General features: G+C 42.2%; 1 protein-coding gene across 1 annotated transcript in view; it reads left to right on the top strand.

The window, feature by feature from the left end:
* Nucleotides 1–2,561: 2,561 nt before the first annotated feature.
* Nucleotides 2,562–18,096, top strand: part of LOC118398858 (pleckstrin homology domain-containing family G member 3) — a 124,578-nt gene continuing 109,043 nt past the window's right edge. Inside the window, exon 1 of the mRNA XM_052471313.1 lies at nucleotides 2,562–2,989. The gene's annotated coding sequence lies outside the window, so the exon portion shown is untranslated. The remainder of the gene's footprint in view (nucleotides 2,990–18,096) is intronic.

The following is an 18,096-nucleotide window of genomic DNA, read 5'->3' as shown; positions in this document are numbered from 1 at the left end:
CCTCTGAACAGTTGATGTTGAGATACTGTCTGTTACTTGAATTCTGTGAAGCATTTATTTGGGCTGCAATTTCTGAGGCTGGTAACTCTAATGAACGTATCCTCTGCAGCAGAGGTAAGTCTGGGTCTTCCTGTCCTGTGGCGGTCCTCATGAGAGCCAGTTTCATCATATCGCTTAATGGTTTTTGTGACTGCACTTGAAGAAACGTTCAAAGTTCTTGAAATGTTCTTTATTGACTGACCTTCATGTCTTAAAGTAATGATGGACTGTCATTTTTCTGTGCTTATTTAAGCTGTTCTTGCCATAATATGGACTTGGTCTTTTACTAAATAGGGCTATGTCCTGTATATCACCCCTACACTGTCACAACACAACTGATTAGCTTGTCACAACACAACTGATTGGCTCGTCACAACACAACTGATTGGCTCGTCACAACACAACTGATTGGCTCGTCACAACACAAATAATTGGCTCGTCACAACACAAATGATTGGCTCGTCACAACACAACTGATTGGCTCGTCACAACACAACTGATTGGCTCGTCACAACACAACTGATTGGCTCGTCACAACACAACTGATTGGCTCGTCACAACACAACTGATTGGCTCGTCACAACACAACTGATTGGCTCGTCACAACACAACTGATTTGCTCGTCACCACACAACTGATTGGCTCGTCACAACACAACTGATTGGCTCGTCACAACACAACTGATTGGCTCGTCACAACACAACTGATTGGCTCGTCACAACACAACTGATTGGCTCGTCACAACACAACTGATTGGCTCGTCACAACACAACTGATTGGAATAAACGCATTAAGGAAAGAAATTCCACAAATAAACTTTTAACAAGGCACACCTGTTAATTGAAATGCATTCCAGGTGACTAACTCATGAAGCTGGTTGAGAGAATGGCGAGAGTGTGCCAAGCTGTCATCTGGGGCAAAGGGTGGCTACTTTGAAAAATCTAAAATATGAAATATATTTGGATTTGTTGAACACTTTTTTGGTTACTACATGATTCCATATGTGTTATTTCATAGTTTTGATGTCTTCACTATTATTCTACAATGTAGAACATATGCAAAAAATAAAGCAAAATCCTTGAATGAGTGGATGTGTCAAAACTTTTCATCTGGTACTGTACATGTGATTTTAGGTCCTTGAAACATTTTATTGAAATACTGCCCCTTCTGGGGAGTGCCAATTTGGTGGCCGATGTCTATTAAGCCTCTCATTGGCCAATACATAGCATATGCAATCCAGGGTTTATATACATCATTGCTATAGATCTGTGGTAAGGGGCAGCTTTTACCTTGCTTCAAGTGACATGACGGTACTGTAGGCCTTCTTGCCTGATAATAATAGCCGCAGTATGCATGATATGCTAAACAGTATATGCTTTATTCAGGAGGGGGAGTGTGTAGTGTTTACATCAATTTCCCATCCACAAGGGTCACATGCAGATAATCTATTGACTCCCCCATTTCCGATATGAAATTATTGTGTGGGTATAAACAATTTAGCCAGGTTACGTTTCTGACATATTGGCTAATCTTTCCAGTCCTTTCATATCTGTGATTGTGAAGTAAAAACAGTCTTTGGGATAGGACAACACTTTATAGAATGCTCTTTTTTAGTGTCCCCTTTTCCACAAATCACACTCTTATGATGTGTTCAAAATATTGTGTTGTCGTGTGATGTTCTGTCAGGGGTCAACGCAAGGCCATGTTAACAGATTTGATGTATCACAATTCTCCCACAGCAGCTGCCAATCAACCAACCTTCCAACAGAAACTGTTTGAGGTGATTGAGAGATATCATAGACAGTTCAGATAATATCTTTCCCCTTCCTGGAAAAGACAGACTACGGCCCCAGTTGAAAAACCACTAGTTGGGACAATTTAACAAGCGGTGGGTGTGGATTAATGGAAACGGGCTCAACACCATTCTCACACCTGTTCAATACATTGTAATCCCTCGGGGAGAGGGAATGACTGCAAGATCCATCACTCTCACACACTCAGCCGGCAGGAAGTCAGACATGCTTTAATGTAGGCTATTTCTCGCAGCTATTTGTCTGACATTGCGATGCTGTTATCATAGATTATCTATGTCTTTTTTACTGGTGGAGCGGGGATAGATGCCCACTATAGACAGTAGTAGTTCTTGCAGGTGTAACAATTCCAACACAGTGTTCAATTTTATTCTCACACATTTGATAGTGATAGATATGCTATAAAATGTAATGTGGCACGACACCATATTGCTTTTAGAGATTGTGAGATAAACAAGCTAGATTACTAGAGAAACAAGCAACAAAAATGGGGTCAGACTGCATTTATATAGATATTTGTTGGGTGCATTCACCATTTCGTTGACTGAGGGGAACATGACACGTGTTGTCACACCTATGTAGCCTACACCTTCAGTAAACATGACAATCATCGCATATTTAGGGACTGAGACAATAGGAACACTAGCCTACAGTATTGCTCGTCACGCCAGCCCACTTTTTAAAAAATGCCTCGTGCATCTCAAGCAAAGGATGACTTCCTGCTGACGCATGTTTTACATTTCATTATGCCGTGAATAATCGTGGTGCATTCTAATCCAACGCTTGCTGTTAAACATTTAAATAACTGTGTTTTCTTTATTTGCATCGTCTTTTTCATGCTGACAAAAAGACGATGCAAATATATATATATATATTAAAATAAGTTCAACGAGGGACGCAGGGGAAAGGGGGCGGCGTTCACCAGTCAGTGGAATGAAAACCACTGTACGGACAGAATCAAACACTACATTTGGCCTACATCGGCTCGTCCAGGCGCAGTCAAACTCCTCGGAATTATAAGAACGTTTTCAACTTTTAGGGTCATTGAACAACTGTCAAATAATACTGCGAATGTAACCGCAACATTGTCGTGCCACAAAGGAGTTCTCAGTAAAGTTTTAGAAACTTTCAGCACTGCGGTAAGTTGCAAAAGTTCATTTTAAACCCTGTCAATTGATGAGATGTGAAAGGTTACAGCTGATACAGTATGATGATGTGTCGGAAATGTGCCTTTCGTCGAATTCCTTCATCGGTTGTTAAAAAAAATCTGATTCCTTAGAAAAGTTATTTATCTGTCTTTCTGACAACATGGAGGGCAAACAGCCTAATGTTGTGTATATGAGCAAACTGGCAGCTTAACGCAAATAATATGCAATTTTGTGGTCATCAGCTGACAACACTGACAGACCATTGTTGAACAACGCCTTTATGGTAACATTGTGACCCATTTTAAAAGTAACACGTTCAGATGCCTGAGATAAAAGCAGCTCTCATAGTTTTGAAACATTCTGGTGAAGTTGTTCTATGGTTGTGAGGAGTATATCGATGATCCAATGTTGGGACAGCTTACAAAAAGCCTAATCACTGACAACTTGTCATACTGTCAATGCAAAAGAGAGACTACAAGTGGATGGCAGGTAGTCTTAAGGGTTAGAGCGTTGGTTGCTAGTTCAAATCCCTGAGCAAACCATGGTAAAACAAATATGTCGACCTGTCCACGAGCAGGGCACTAAACCCTACCCACCATCAATCATGTCTGATCCCATTCCGTGACCCCACTCTCAGGAGGGGGAGTGGGATATGAAGAAAGAAATGTGATTTGGTTTTTTTCACCTCACTTGTACAGGTTACACACTTGTACATATGTGGAACAGGACAAATTATATAAATGTATTTATCATAGGATGCAATGTGTCCATGAGCAGGGTCTGAAACCTGGACCCACAGGAGAAACCAGCGTCTTAACGGTTCGCCTAGACCAGGGGTGTCGAACAAATTTTGCCCCGGGGGCTGCATTCAGTGTTCAACGGAGGACCGCTCTGAAAATGAGCTGGTTCTTCGCAGGCAAAATTTGCAAACAATAGTCCTCCTTTCAATACTCCCTGACCGTCGAGCTTTAGTTTCAGTGATTTATTACCGAACTGGACACGGTCAAGAAACTGTATAAATCTAAGTCCATTATCATTTCTACCCAGTTTTGATTTGGTTGTAGTCATTTGAAAGAATAAACGTTTTTACTAAACCCACCCTCCGGCTTGTGTTTGACCCCTGTCCTTGAGGGAATCTTCTCGTGGACTGATGGTGACACCGATCTTGAGGTTGCAGACAGGGCTACATGACGAACTGTGAGCCCGACTCATGTACGCATCTAAGTGCTATCAATCCTGTTTAATGGCCAAATCTCTCAGTTGGAATAGTTAATTTCTTTGCAAAAAAAATCTAATTTTCAGCTATTCTACCATACGCCCATATAGTATTTCACTAGCCTATATTTTCAGCCTCTGATTACTCCAAGGTAAGTTATTTAATACATCATTGCCTGCACCTTGAGTATGTGCGTCATTCTCAACCCCGCAATTTGTCCATTTACATCAGCTGATTGTATTACAACAGCCTGTGGGATAATTGCTCTGTTGGCCTAGAGATGGGTTTGCTCCACCCTTTTCTAAACACCGATAAGCCTGCTGCTGCACCTGAGCATGGTCACCTGAAAAAATGACCATCACGTGCTGCCCAGGGCCCACTTGTGAAACCACACTGGCCACAAGGCCAGTGGAATCAGAAATGTGTTGTCGATAGTTCAACGTCTGGTATCTCTTTCTGAATGAGTTTCGATGGGCCAAAGGCCTTGCATTCCATTCCTTAGGTTAATGCCCTTTCAGACAGCACAGCCTGCAGACATATTCGAGACATCTCTGCATTTGTTGTGAATTTCTGTTCCTTTCACACTGCTAAGGATTCTACAGTTAATAACCAGGTATCATCGCCCTGTCACCTCCAGTGTCAAGCCTCAGTCACCTTCTGCATTACCATCCATGTTCATATCTTTCTTGCATAGCGCAGTAGTGCCTGGGCGGTATCCAGATTTTCATACAGTTTCTGTACCATAATGAGATATATGGTAATACCAGAAGTGCGCACAAGGGACACTATTCAAAATCTTTACACACCTATTTATGCAACCGGGATCTTGATCCAGGAGAGGATTGTATGTCTCTGCTGTAACCAACAAATGAATCTTGATGTCTAGCCACTTAGCTAGCAACTAAGCAAATGTATAGCTGGAACCCTGAGCTGGATGACACTTTATCTAAGATGTATCAAATTTCTTCTAGTTATACTTCTAGTTAGTCACAAGCAGTGGCGTAGCATGCAGCCTCCCGTGAGGTGGGGATGACCCCCTCCCCGGTACGGAAAATCATACAGTCGGTATTTTGAAACACACCTGTATATACGGTGTAAAGAATATATCGCCCGAGCCGACCTGTGAATATCTTTGTGGACCAATGAAACAGGTTATCTCATCACAAACCTCGTTATCAGTGTCTTGGTCAACAGAAACAACCTTGTGGTTGTTATTTGGGCTTTGTACACTGTCCCCACTGAGCAAATAGATATTTGCTGTTGTGCATTGAGAACATGTAAAATGTTAGGGGATAATTTGTATGTTTTTTTATGTCAATGAGTCATTGTAAGATATGTTGAATCAATGGCCTAAGTTATAAGCAATGTTCACATTGAAATAATGCAGCCCTTGCCAACACAAATGTGGTTGCCAGCAGGCTAGTCACTCTTTCCACTGCCACACTGGGCATCATGCATATGACAGAGCACGGTATCTTTCTTTATTCAGATGGAGAGACTTCCATCAACATTTAAATGTGTGGAACGATACATGGAAATGCTGAAGGAATCAGTTACAGATAAAGTTACACCGCATTTGCAGAATGTTAGCTCTTTATCAGCAGTGTTAATCCTTCCTCCCGTAAGCTGTTTTTCGAGCAGACATTCTCATTGGATATGGACGCGAAACTACACGTGTCCTTTAACCTTTCTAGGGCAGGCGTTCCGCTAGCGGAACCCCTCCCCAACATTCCGCTGAAAAGGTAGCACGTGAAATTCTTTTTTATTTTTTTAATATGTAACTTTCCCACATGGACAAGTCCAATAAACAAGATGTTTATCTTTCATTTGATGTATCTACCCATGGTGTCCGATTTTAAAAAAATATATAAAAAAATAAAAAAATAATAAAAAAAAAAAATTAAAAAAAAATTAATAATAATAATATATAATATGCTTTACTGCGAAAGCACAACATATGATTATGTTAGGTTATAGCCAAGTCAAAAAACCACAGCCATTTTTCCAGCCAAAGATAGGAGTCACAAAAAGCAGAAATATATAGATTCTACTTTAAAGGAGGTGCTCATGAGACCTCTTTGAGTCAGTGGTCTGGCAGAGAGCCTTGGTCTCATGATGCACGCTCCCGACAGTTCTCTCGTTCCAGTGCGTATCTGAAGACAAAGGAATTCTCCGGTTGGAACATTATTGATGTTTTATATTAAAAACATCCTAACGATTGATTCCATACATCATTTCACATGTTTCTAAAGGACTGTAACGGAACATTTCAAGTTGTCTGGACGAAGTGCCTGCGCCACATGAAGATGGATTACTGGGCTGAACACGCTAACAACAAGTGGCTATTTGGACATAAATTATGTAACAAATCAGTCATTTAGTGTCAAACTGGGATTCCTGGGAGTGCCTTCTGATGAAGATCAAAAAGGTAAGTGAATATTTATGGTGTTGTTTCTAACTTCTGTTGACTCCAAAATGGCAGATATTTCTCTGGCTGGATTGGGCTCTGAGCGCCGTTCTCAGATTATGCTTTTTCCGTAAAGTTTTTTTGAAATCTGACACAGCGGTTGCATTAAGGAGAAGTCTCCTTAATTCTGTGAATAACACTAGTATCTTTTATCAATGTTTATTATGAGTATTTTTGCAAACTCACCAGATGTTTTGCAATCAAAACATTACTGCACGTAACGCACCAATGTAAACAGATTTTTGGATGTAAATATGCACATTATCGAACAAAACATACATGTATTGCTTAACATGATGTCCTATGAGTGTTATCTGATGAAGATCAAAGATTAGTGATTAATTGTATCTATATATTTCTGCTTTTTGTGACTCCTATCTTTGGCTGGAAAAATGGCTGTGGTTTTTTGACTTGGCTATAACCCAACATAATCATATGTTGTGCTTTCGCAGTAAAGCATATTATATATTATTATTTTTATTTTTTTAAATTTATTTTTTTAAATCGGACACCCTGGGTAGATACATCAAATGAAAGATAAACATCTTGTTTATTGGACTTGTTCATGTGGGAAAGTTACATATTTAAAAAAATGGAAGAAGTTTGGAACCACCAAGACTCTCCCTAGTGCTAGCTGCCTGGCCAAACTGAGCAATCATGGGGGAGAAGGGCCTTGGTCAGGGAGGTGACCAAGAACCCGATGATCACTCTGAAAGAGCTCCAGAGTTCCTTTGTGGAGATGGGAGACCATTTTCAGAAGGACAACCATCTCTACAACACTCCACCAATCAGGCCTTTATGATAGTGGCAAGACGGAAGCCACTCCTCAGTAAAAGGCACATGACAGCCTTTTACTGAGGCTTGCCAAAAGGCACCTAAAGACTCTCAGACCATGAGAAACAAAATAATCTGGTCTGATAACCAAGATGTGACACTTGGCAGATCAATCTGGAGGAAACCTGGCACCATCCCTACGCTGAAGCATAGTGGTGGCAGCATGATGCTGTGGGGATGTTTTTCAGTGGCAGGGACTGGGAGACAAGTCAGGATCAAGGGAAAGATGAACAGCGCAAAGTACAGAGAGATCCTTGATTAAAAACATGCTCCAGAGCACTCAGGACCTCCGACTGGGGTGAAGGTTCCCCTTCCAACAGGACAACGAACATAGGCACACATCCAAGACAACACAGGAGTGGCTTTGGAAAAAGTCTCCATGTCCTTGAGTGGCCCATGCAGAGCCCAGACTTTAACCCGATCAAACATCTCTGGAGAAAACAGAAAATAGCTGTGCAGCGACGCTCCTCCAACCTGACAGAGCTTGAGACGATCTGCAGAGAAGAATGGGAGAAATTCTCCAAATACAGGTGTGCCAAGCTTGTAGCATCATACCCAAGAAGACTCAATGCTGTAATCGCTGCCAAAGGTGTTTCAACAAAGTACTGAGTAAAGGGTCTGAATACTTATGTAAATGTGATATCTGTTTTTTTTTTTTAATACATTTGCAACAATGTCTAACCGTGTTCTTGCTTTGTCATGATGGGGTATTGTGTGTAGATTGAGGGAAAACAATTTGATCAATTTTATAGTAAGGCTGTAATGTAACAAAATGTGGAATAAGTCAAGGGGTGGAATCCTTTCCGAATGCGCTGTGTGTGATATATATATATATCACACACAGCGCATTCGGAAAGGATTCCGACCCCTTGACTTATTCCACATTTTGTTACATAAAAAAAAAAATATATATTTAAAAAAAGTTGTCCTCTCCATCCTCCATCATCATTAATCACGCCCTCATGCTGGGACTAGCATTGTGAAGCCATTTCTGAGTGGTGGAACATGTGGAAAGTATGCAACAATAGGTCCCATGTGTAAGGGCTAAGCAGTGTCAAGGCAGGGGCAGTGGTAGGCACACCCAGTTCCTCTCTGGGATGACTGAGTCTGGCCTGTGGCTCGCAGCGCTGGGGTGCCAATCCACTCACCATTTTTCTGATCCCAGACAGATAAAGGCCACCCTGTGAGAAAAGAAACCGTTAGCACAAAAAAAGGAAATATGAGCCATGTAGGCCTACAAAGGCACCAAGCCTCAAGAACTCCATGATCCTCAAGACATTTGTCCTATATTGTCTGTTGCTGAGAGCTGGTTGATCAGCGGCAGCTTCGTGAATCTGGTGCAACTGGCCCTGGAGAAAGAAAGCATGTTTGACATTTTGCTGCGATTGTCTCCCGATGAATTTCTGCCCCCGTCGACATGTGGCAAAGGTCTGTGATGGAAATATGAAAACAATGCGGTACAGTCTGTCGTTCATTGGACAACTGAGCCATGTGGTATAGTTTTTACCTTCTTTGTTTGGAACATAATGCTCAGTCCAACATGCCATCGCTATTCATGCCTCTGGGACCTTCGGTCTGAACATACTAGTGACTAGTACTACCCTGAACAGATGGCTGACTAGTACTACCCTGAACAGATGGCTGACTAGTGCTACCCTGAACAGATGGCTGACTAGTGCTACCCTGAACAGATGGCTGACTAGTGCTACCCTGAACAGACGGCTGACTAGTGCTACCCTGAACAGATGGCTGACTAGTGCTACCCTGAACAGATGGCTGACTAGTGCTACCCTGAACAGATGGCTGACTAGTGCTACCCTGAACAGATGGCTGACTACCCTGAGCAGAGCTGACTAGTGCTACCCCTGGAATGGCTGACTAGTGCTACCCTGAGCAGATGGCTGATGCTCCTGAGCAGATGGCTGACTAATGCAGATCTAGCAGCTACGGCTGTATTTTGCTCTCTGACCTACCTGAACAGATGGGCATGCTTACAATGATCTCAACTGTTGCCGTGACCCTGAACATGTGAACAGAATTATCAATGCTTAATGGTTACTGCTGACCTACCCTGGCATGGTTCTTTTACGACAGTAAATTATCCAAGGTTCTTTTATGTGTGTTGCTAACCCTACAACCATGAAGGGCACATATACACAAATGAAGGAAACCCTGCTCTAACAAGGACAGTAAATGGTGGTGGTGCAGGAAGCCTACTGCATTTGTGGAAGGAGGGCTTTGAAATGCTCTGCTGGGCCCAGTCCACATGCCATGAATTCTCCATTTTACTACAGTCTGCCTGCGGTCCAACTCAGATATCACACAATGGACTGGGGAAGGAATGCTGTATGAATACACTCGCAAGGAAGAGTCTGCTTTATGTAGACAGTAACTCCTGATGCTCTAATCAAATTAGTATTTTCTATCTGTTGTCAATAACAGTACACACTTTACTCCCCCTAGTGTGTGTGTGTGTGTGTGTGTGTGTGTGTGCAGTACTAGTCAAAAGTTTGGACACCTACTCAAGGGTTTTTCTTAATTTTTTAAATTATTTTCTACATTGTAAAAGAATAGTGAAGACAACACTATGAGATAAAACACATTCATGTAGTAACCAAAAAAGTGTTACATCAAACTATTCTTCTAAGTAGGCACCCTTTGCCTTGACGACAGCTTTCTCTCAACCAGTTTCACCTGGAATGCTTTCCCAACAGTCTTGAAGGAGTTCCCACATCTCAAATTTGGACTCATCAGACCAAAGGACAGATTTCCACCGGTCTAATGTCCACAGCTCGTGTTTCTTGGCCCGAACAAGTCTCTTCTTCTTATTGGTGTCATTTAGTAGTGGTTTCTTTGCAACAATTCAACCATGAAGGTCTGATTCACGCTCTGAACAGCTGATGTTGATGTCTGTTACTTGAAGCATTTATTTGGGCTGCTATCTGAGGTGCAGTTAACTCTAATGAACTTATTCTCTGGAGCAGAGGTAACTCTCCCGAGTGGCACAGCGGTCTAATGCACTGCCTCTCGGTACTAGAGGCTTCACTACAGACCCTGGGTTCGATTCTAGGCTGTATCACAAACGGCTGTGATTGGGAGTCCCATAGGGCGGTGCACAATTGGTCCAACGTTAGGGTTTGGCCAGGGTAGTTCGTCATTGGAAATAAGTATTTGTTCATTAACTGACTTGCCTAGTTAAGTAAAGGAAACACTTCCTTTCCTGTTGCGTTCCTCATGAGAGCCAATTTCATCATAGCGCTTGATGGTTTTTGCAGTATCTAAAATATATATTTTGATTTGTTTAACACTTTCTTTGGTTACTACAATTATTATTTCATAGTTTTGATGTCTTCTATTATTCTATAATGTAGAAAATAGTTCAAATAAAGAACCCCCTGGATGAGTAGCTGTGTCCAAACTTGACTGGTACTGTGTGATTTTAAAAATATATATATTTATCACACACACAGGTCTTGCCTTAACCACTCACAGGATTTGTAAATGATATCTTAGCACAAGCTTCACCATTCTGGAAGTCTGAACGGGTCATTGAGTAAGAAGACAAAAGGTATAGCAGAATAGGTTTGGCTGATGGCAGTGGCACAACAATGCTGCCTTGGATGGTTTTCAAATGACCCACTCTCTCTGGAGAGCTTGGTTCAGGAAGCTGTAGTAAGGGACCCCCACCCTTCAATCCGTACAGGATGAGGCCTTTCCTGTTTGGAAAGGAGAGCAAGCAGCTCCCCGTCAGGGTGTCTTCCTTCAGAAAATAGGAGTACCTTTTTTTAAGGGCCAGTTTCCCCAGAACAGCTTCAGTGTAGTCCTGGACTTGTTGAATGGCGACTCCCAAAGTGCTTTTTAGTCCAGGTCCAGCAATGAACTATGTCCAGGAAACGGGCCCTAAGTGGACCCCACAAGATACTTCCTGGAGCCATCAGTGCACTTTCCAAAGTGAATCTTTGGTAATTAGATGTATCTTCTAAATGATTGGAGTTGTGTATCAGGTTTGCACTGAGCTAGGTATGTTATTGGTAATTGAATGAATGGTGGTGCATGTGTATGGTGACTTTTTAAAATGTTTATTTTAAGAACGTGGGATGCAAAGCAAGTAGACTACATCGTAAGCATAGGGTAAGTTCACAGTTTTTGGGAAAATATTTAAGTGTGGGGTGAAGTACTGTTTGAATGACGTGGCACTGCTTTTAAAAATGATCACAGCACTTGTGAAAAGACACCCACATCTTGTCAACTGTGAAAGCTTCTTAGTACTTGTCTTGTCTTGTCAAAGGACAATAACAAGCAACAAGACCTGCCTCCAAAGAGTCAGTTGTGCTCATTTGAGGTGTGGAATTTTTGCTGCTTCCATCATGTCGTCTTCTGTTTTCATTGCTCATCAATGACGTCAGTGACTCTCAAATTGTCCAAATGTTGAAACAAACAACAAACTGTTCTTATCAAGAATCATTCTAAGCAGAAGAAAATACAGGTTTCACAATCTCGAAACGATTTTCCGCCAGGGATGAGCTCAGCCAATGTGTATCTCCTGCCAGCAGAACTCATGATTATGAAATGGTTCCATTCCATGATCTGCCTCGTATCATGATTATACGTGTAAGGCGTTTGTTGGCCAGTTCCATTTCTCATGTTCATACTTGAAGCAGTCTTAGATGTAGCAACACATGAACCAAAAACACACCAAAAAATAGAATGGCCTCCATCTTGAGGCAAAGCACAAGCTCTCAAAATGTAGATGAGTCTTTGAGCCAACAGGTGTTTGGATATATAAATCAAATCAATGACTGGGCCTCCTGAGTGGCGCAGTGGTCTAAAGCACTTGTATCAGTGCTAGCTGTGCCACTAGAGATCCTGGTTCAAGTCGCAGCTGGCCGCGACCAGGAGACCCATGGGTGGCGCACAATGGGCCCAGCGTCGTCCGGGTTAGGGGAGGGTTTGGCCGGCAGGAGATTCTCTTGTCTCATAACTGGGCGCGGTCGCCAGGTGTATGGTGTTTCCTCTGACATGTTGGTGTGGTTGGCTTAAGGGTTCAGCGGGCGTTGTTTCAGGAAGCAGTGGTTGGGTTGTGTTCCGGAGGACTCGCGGCTCCCGACCTTCGCCTCTCCCAAGTCTCATTGCTGCAACTCCCGTATGGACAAGACCGTAACTACCAATTTGATACCAATAATAAAATCAATGACATTCTGTATTATCATAGAATTGATTTGTATACTCCATTTTCATGTCTGAGTTTCCATCCAACAAATTGCAAATATTTTAAAATGGCATTTTCCCAGCAGAGATGTTTCCATTAAATTGAATTGTTGTGGGAAAGGTTTGCCTGATGATGTAGTTCACATAAACATACGTTTTGCGGTTTAAAAATACAAGTTAAATGTCTTTCAATTAAAGTTTTACTTCTGATTATTCCCCCCAACATAGCGAATGTGCCACTCTGGTTTTGGTACTTGCGCTCTAGCCAACAGCTCGCGGATACTGTGCGGGTAGGCTACAGTACCTACATGATGAAATGATTATGGACAAAATGGCAAGGTCATTTTTATTTGTCAAAAGGCAGGCAATCAACGATCATCACGTCACCAGAATAAGACCCTCGGTTATTTTTTTTGACAATGAGCATCAAGCTCATCACTGTGCACTTTCACCACCCTGTGAAGTTCATAACTTATTTCATCTGTAGCCTAATAAACTGCATGTTTTCCTGAGTCGTGTCATCTGGTGACTCAAGTGTACTTTGATATGGTTATTATATCGACATTTGCACATGAATGTGTTTCCACTGCCATCATTTTAGAAACAAAATGATATCCCACCTTGCCTAGCGTATTTCGTTTTGCCTACATTTGGAAAGTTTACAAACAAATTTGAGGTTTCCATCAGGCCTGTTGTGACTTTGCTTAATTTTTTTTTTATCAGACATATACTTTACTTGACTAAAAAGGTTGGATGGAAACCTGGTTAGTGTGAAAATGTAAAGGCATGTTTGAAATAATAACGAAAGAGGTTTCACATAAAAAAAAAAAAATATATATATATATATATATTCTCCCTGGGCAAACTGGCAAATCTATTCCAGCTTAATGCGTGATGGTCCATATTCCATATATAGCCTATCAACTAACATCTTTCCCAGTAGGGGAATGTGTCACTCCCAGAGTCCTCTAGGGCCTCATTGGAGTGGAGTTTTAGGGATGAATCCTCACATTTCCTCTCACAGGAAGCATCTGAAACTGAGGGGGTGGATTCACCACATGGGCATATTTTTAGTACATTTTTAACACTTTCGGGGTTTACCTCCTACCCAGAAAAATGGTCCCACTCATTATTTTATTTAACCTTTATTTAACTAGGCAAGTCTTAAGAACACATTCTTATTTTACAATGACTGCTTACCCCGGCCTAACCCGGACGACGCCGGGGTAATTGTGCGCCGCCCTACGGGACTTCCAATCACGTCCGGTTGTGATGCAGCCTGGAATCGAACCAGGGTCTGTAGTGACACCTCTAGCACTTACATGCAGTGCCTTAGACCGCTGTGCCACTCGGAACCCTAAGATAAGCTTCTGGAATTTGACGAGCGTGTATGGCAGTTTGAGTGACAAAAGTGAGTCTTCCCATTTTGTCTGCTGGCCCTTATCTGAAGGGTTGACTGGAGGCCCTACAGTAAGGGTTTTTATAGTCTACAGTGTTTCATACACATTTTGTGAACTAGAAATGCCACTGAGCGTGTTAGACAATGCCTTTTGAAAGTGTGTCTCAAGAAATATGCAACACAATGGGGTGGCACAACTCATAATAATGTTGCTTTCTGACATCACAGTTCTCTAAAACAGTTCTCCCAAACTCTGTCCTAGGGCCCTTCCTGGGTGTACATTTTTTTTTCTCCCTTACTCTACACAGCTGATTCAAATAACCAACTCTTCATCAAGCTTTGATTATTTGAGTCCGTTGTTTAGTGCTAGGGCAAAAACCAAAACGTCCAACCCTGGTCTAAAACATGGGTAAAGCATAGAGTACACCACATTTACCTCACCCAAAGCTTCAGCTGTTTCAAAGAAGTTCAGGATTGAAGTTATTTCTGCTTTGTCTTAGGTTTTTGAGTATTGAGGGACATGGACATGCTAACTGTATTAGCTGCAGCTCTTACGTATGTCATTACAGTTAATGATTGCTATCCTCGCTATTTCTTATGGGGCTTTCACAACAAATATTTTTATTTATTTTTTTCCCCGCTTAGTTTGGACTTAACAACGCACTGTGGTTCGCTCAAAAAGTATGGTCTTGGTCTGATTCCATTCTCGCCATGGTGCGGTTCAAAGCAGGTGAGAAGTATTATTGATTGTTTGACTGCGAGCGTTTGATGAAATGCACACAGTAGCCCTCCTTAACTTAATATCTCTGAAACATTTTGTCAGTAGCAGTGCATTTTGAGGCATCTGATGCAGATTAGGGGAGAGGGTGTTATAACCTGCCAGGGATATAGGCTACAGAATCTAGCCTGTTCACTTGCAGTTACAACAGCTATGGTTTTCTCCCGCATGTTGTTGGAAGACCAAAGCAAAACTAATGATGTTTTGGGACACAAGATATTCTTCTTGATAATCATAGAATGGATTTAGCGTGAGATGTTTTCCTCCAATAAAACAAATGACTTGAACACGTGGTTGTCAAGGCATTTTAGTTTGTTTGGCAATAAGAAAGCAACTTGACCAACCAAAATATATACAATGTAGCACATAATCAAAGTTATTTGCTCAGAACTATGTGTGAAAACGCGCTTAGAAGAGACTTCCTTGCAACCATGAGGGCCATTTCCAGAGTGGTCCTCATTGTTAGTACCCATTCCAAAGACTTATTGAATGGGTCATAGACCCTACAACCAGTTATGTTGTCAGGATTCAGGAAGTGAGCCAGTCAGCATCTTTTGTTGAAGCTCTGCCATTGCTACCTTCTTTTCTTGCTTTGTCCTCCTCCTCTTCCCATCTCTGTCCCCTCTGGCTTGTTTGGTCCTCCTCCTCTTCCCATCTCTGTCCCCCCTGGCTTGTTTGGTCCTCCTCCTCTTCCCATCTCTGTCCCCCTGGCTTGTTTGGTCCTCCTCCTCTTCCCATCTCTGTCCCCTCTGGCTTGTTTGGTCCTCCTCCTCTTCCCATCTCTGTCCCCCCTGGCTTGTTTGGTCCTCCTCCTCTTCCCATCTCTGTCTCCCCTGGCTTGTTTGGTCCTCCTCCTCTTCCCATCTCTGTCCCCCCTGGCTTGTTTGGTCCTCCTCCTCTTCCCATCTCTGTCCCCTCTGGCTTGTTTGGTCCTCCTCCTCTTCCCATCTCTGTTCCCTCTGGCTTGTTTGTCCTCCTCCTCTTCCCATCTCTGTCTGGCTTGTTTGGTCCTCCTCTTCCCATCTCTGTCCCCCCTGGCTTGTTTGGTCCTCCTCCTCTTCCCATCTCTGTCCCCTCTGGCTTGTTTGGTCCTCCTCCTCTTCCCATCTCTGTCCCCTCTGGCTTGTTTGGTCCTCCTCCTCTTCCCATCTCTGTCCCCCCTGGCTTGTTTGGTCCTCCTCCTCTTCCCATCTCTGTCCCCTCTGGCTTGTTTGGTCCTCCTCCTCTTCCCATCTCTGTCCCCTCTGGCTTGTTTGGTCCTCCTCCTCTTCCCATCTCTGTCCTCCTCCTCTTCCCATCTCTGTCCCCCTGGCTTGTTTGTCCCCCTGGCTTGTTTGGTCCTCCTCCTCTTCCCATCTCTGTCCCCCCTGGCTTGTTTGGTCCTCCTCCTCTTCCCATCTCTGTCCCCCCTGGCTTGTTTGGTCCTCCTCCTCTTCCCATCTCTGTCCCCTCAGGAAATCAACAGGTGTATAAACCAATGTGGTATTGCTATAGGGGAGATGGGGTTTTTGGTTTATTTTCCCTGTCAAAATATACACGAGTAACATTGGCCTCCAGACATAGTGTGAATGCACAGGAGGTTGGTGTCTGCTTAATTGGGGAGAACGGGCTTGTGGTAATGACTGCAGCGGAATTCCATCCATTATTATGAGCCGTTCTCCCCTCTGCAGCCTCCTGTGTGTGAAACAGACTCGACCCAGTTCAAGAACGTCAAAGGGCATTTGTTCTACTGGGATACAGAATCTGGTCACCTGACTATACTAGTCATACGTGTGTCTAAAGTTAGCGGAAGATGTTCAGGTTTGGCCTCGTGATTTCTGATTTACTTCTAGCAAAACACTGTTGCTATAAATGGGAAGAAAATAATGAGTTATTATCACAGGTCTTTGAAAGATGCAGACAGCATGAAATCAGACAACAATCTGACTAGACATATTCCATCATTCATCCATCGTAATGTTTTTTTTGAGACATTTCACTGTTGCAGCCTGGGTATATTTAGTCTGACTCATTTGTAATCACACACGTTAACAATATCATACTCCATTATTTAGTTGCTCAATTATGTTGATGTGTTGTTCATGTTTTCTGATGATTTAAATACCTTTTTGTGGAGACGAATCACTCACTACTGCAATTCATTATTGAGTGCAGTGACTGAGTAAGGACATCTACTGGCTGTAACTGAAATGAGTTTCTCACAACCCTTATTGAACCAAACCCACTAACCAAGCTCCCAGGAAGTGTATTGAAAATGTTCTAGTACTTTATATTAATTGGCAATTGACTTCTGTTTTGCCTTGTTTCTTACAACACAAGAAATCTTGTCAGAAATAATTCCAATCCACAATTCTTATCAACATAATACAGGTAATTTAGTTTTCAGTACGTTTAAAAAAAAAAATCTTTCAACGTTGTTCAGACTGTTCAGGAGTAATGTACTTTTTGGAATAATTTACTAGAACTGGGCGATATGGACAAATCCATATTACTATAAATTGACTGAATTATAACGATAAAATGAACGATACGTTTCTAACATTAATGTGCACCAATTACTTTTTTTTATAGTAGCCTTAAAACTACTACTTTGAATATTGCAGCTACTATTGTCCCATTTCAAACGTCACATTCTTCTGGTAAAGGCTACTGAGTCAGTTGTGCTCACGTAAGGTGGAATCTTTCTGCCGCCATCATGTCATCTTCTCTGTTTTGTTTTCATTACGCATCAATGAAGAAACCAACTGTTTTTTATCAGGAATCATTCTAAGCAAAATAAAAGCCAGGTTTCACTATCTCTAAAAGATTGGCCTCCGGGGATGAGCTCAGCCAATGTGTTTCTCGTGCCAGCAGAACTCATGATTGTGGAATGGCATGATATGCCTTGAGTGGGGATGGTTGAGAACCATGAGGATTATGGGAAAATTGCACGTCTAGTTGTTGTATTCCTTCAGCTGTTTGTTCTGAGTGGAACACACTGCTGTTACAGAGCTGCTTCCTCATGTTTTCTCAGGCACCATCCACATAACTAGGTGTTAAAAGGATAGTCAAAATAATAATAATCCTATGTTTTAGCGCAATAAAAACATCTAACAAACGTATAAATATTTTGGATCATTTGAAGCCCTAAGTATGTCGACTGCAGGAAGCCTAGTGGTTAGAACGCTGTGCTAGTAACCAAAAGGTTACAAGGTGA

This window comes from Oncorhynchus keta, chromosome 19 (genome assembly GCF_023373465.1).
Source record: "Oncorhynchus keta strain PuntledgeMale-10-30-2019 chromosome 19, Oket_V2, whole genome shotgun sequence".
NCBI classification, from domain to species: domain Eukaryota; kingdom Metazoa; phylum Chordata; class Actinopteri; order Salmoniformes; family Salmonidae; genus Oncorhynchus; species Oncorhynchus keta.
This window is presented reverse-complemented; position numbering and strand designations above follow the sequence as displayed.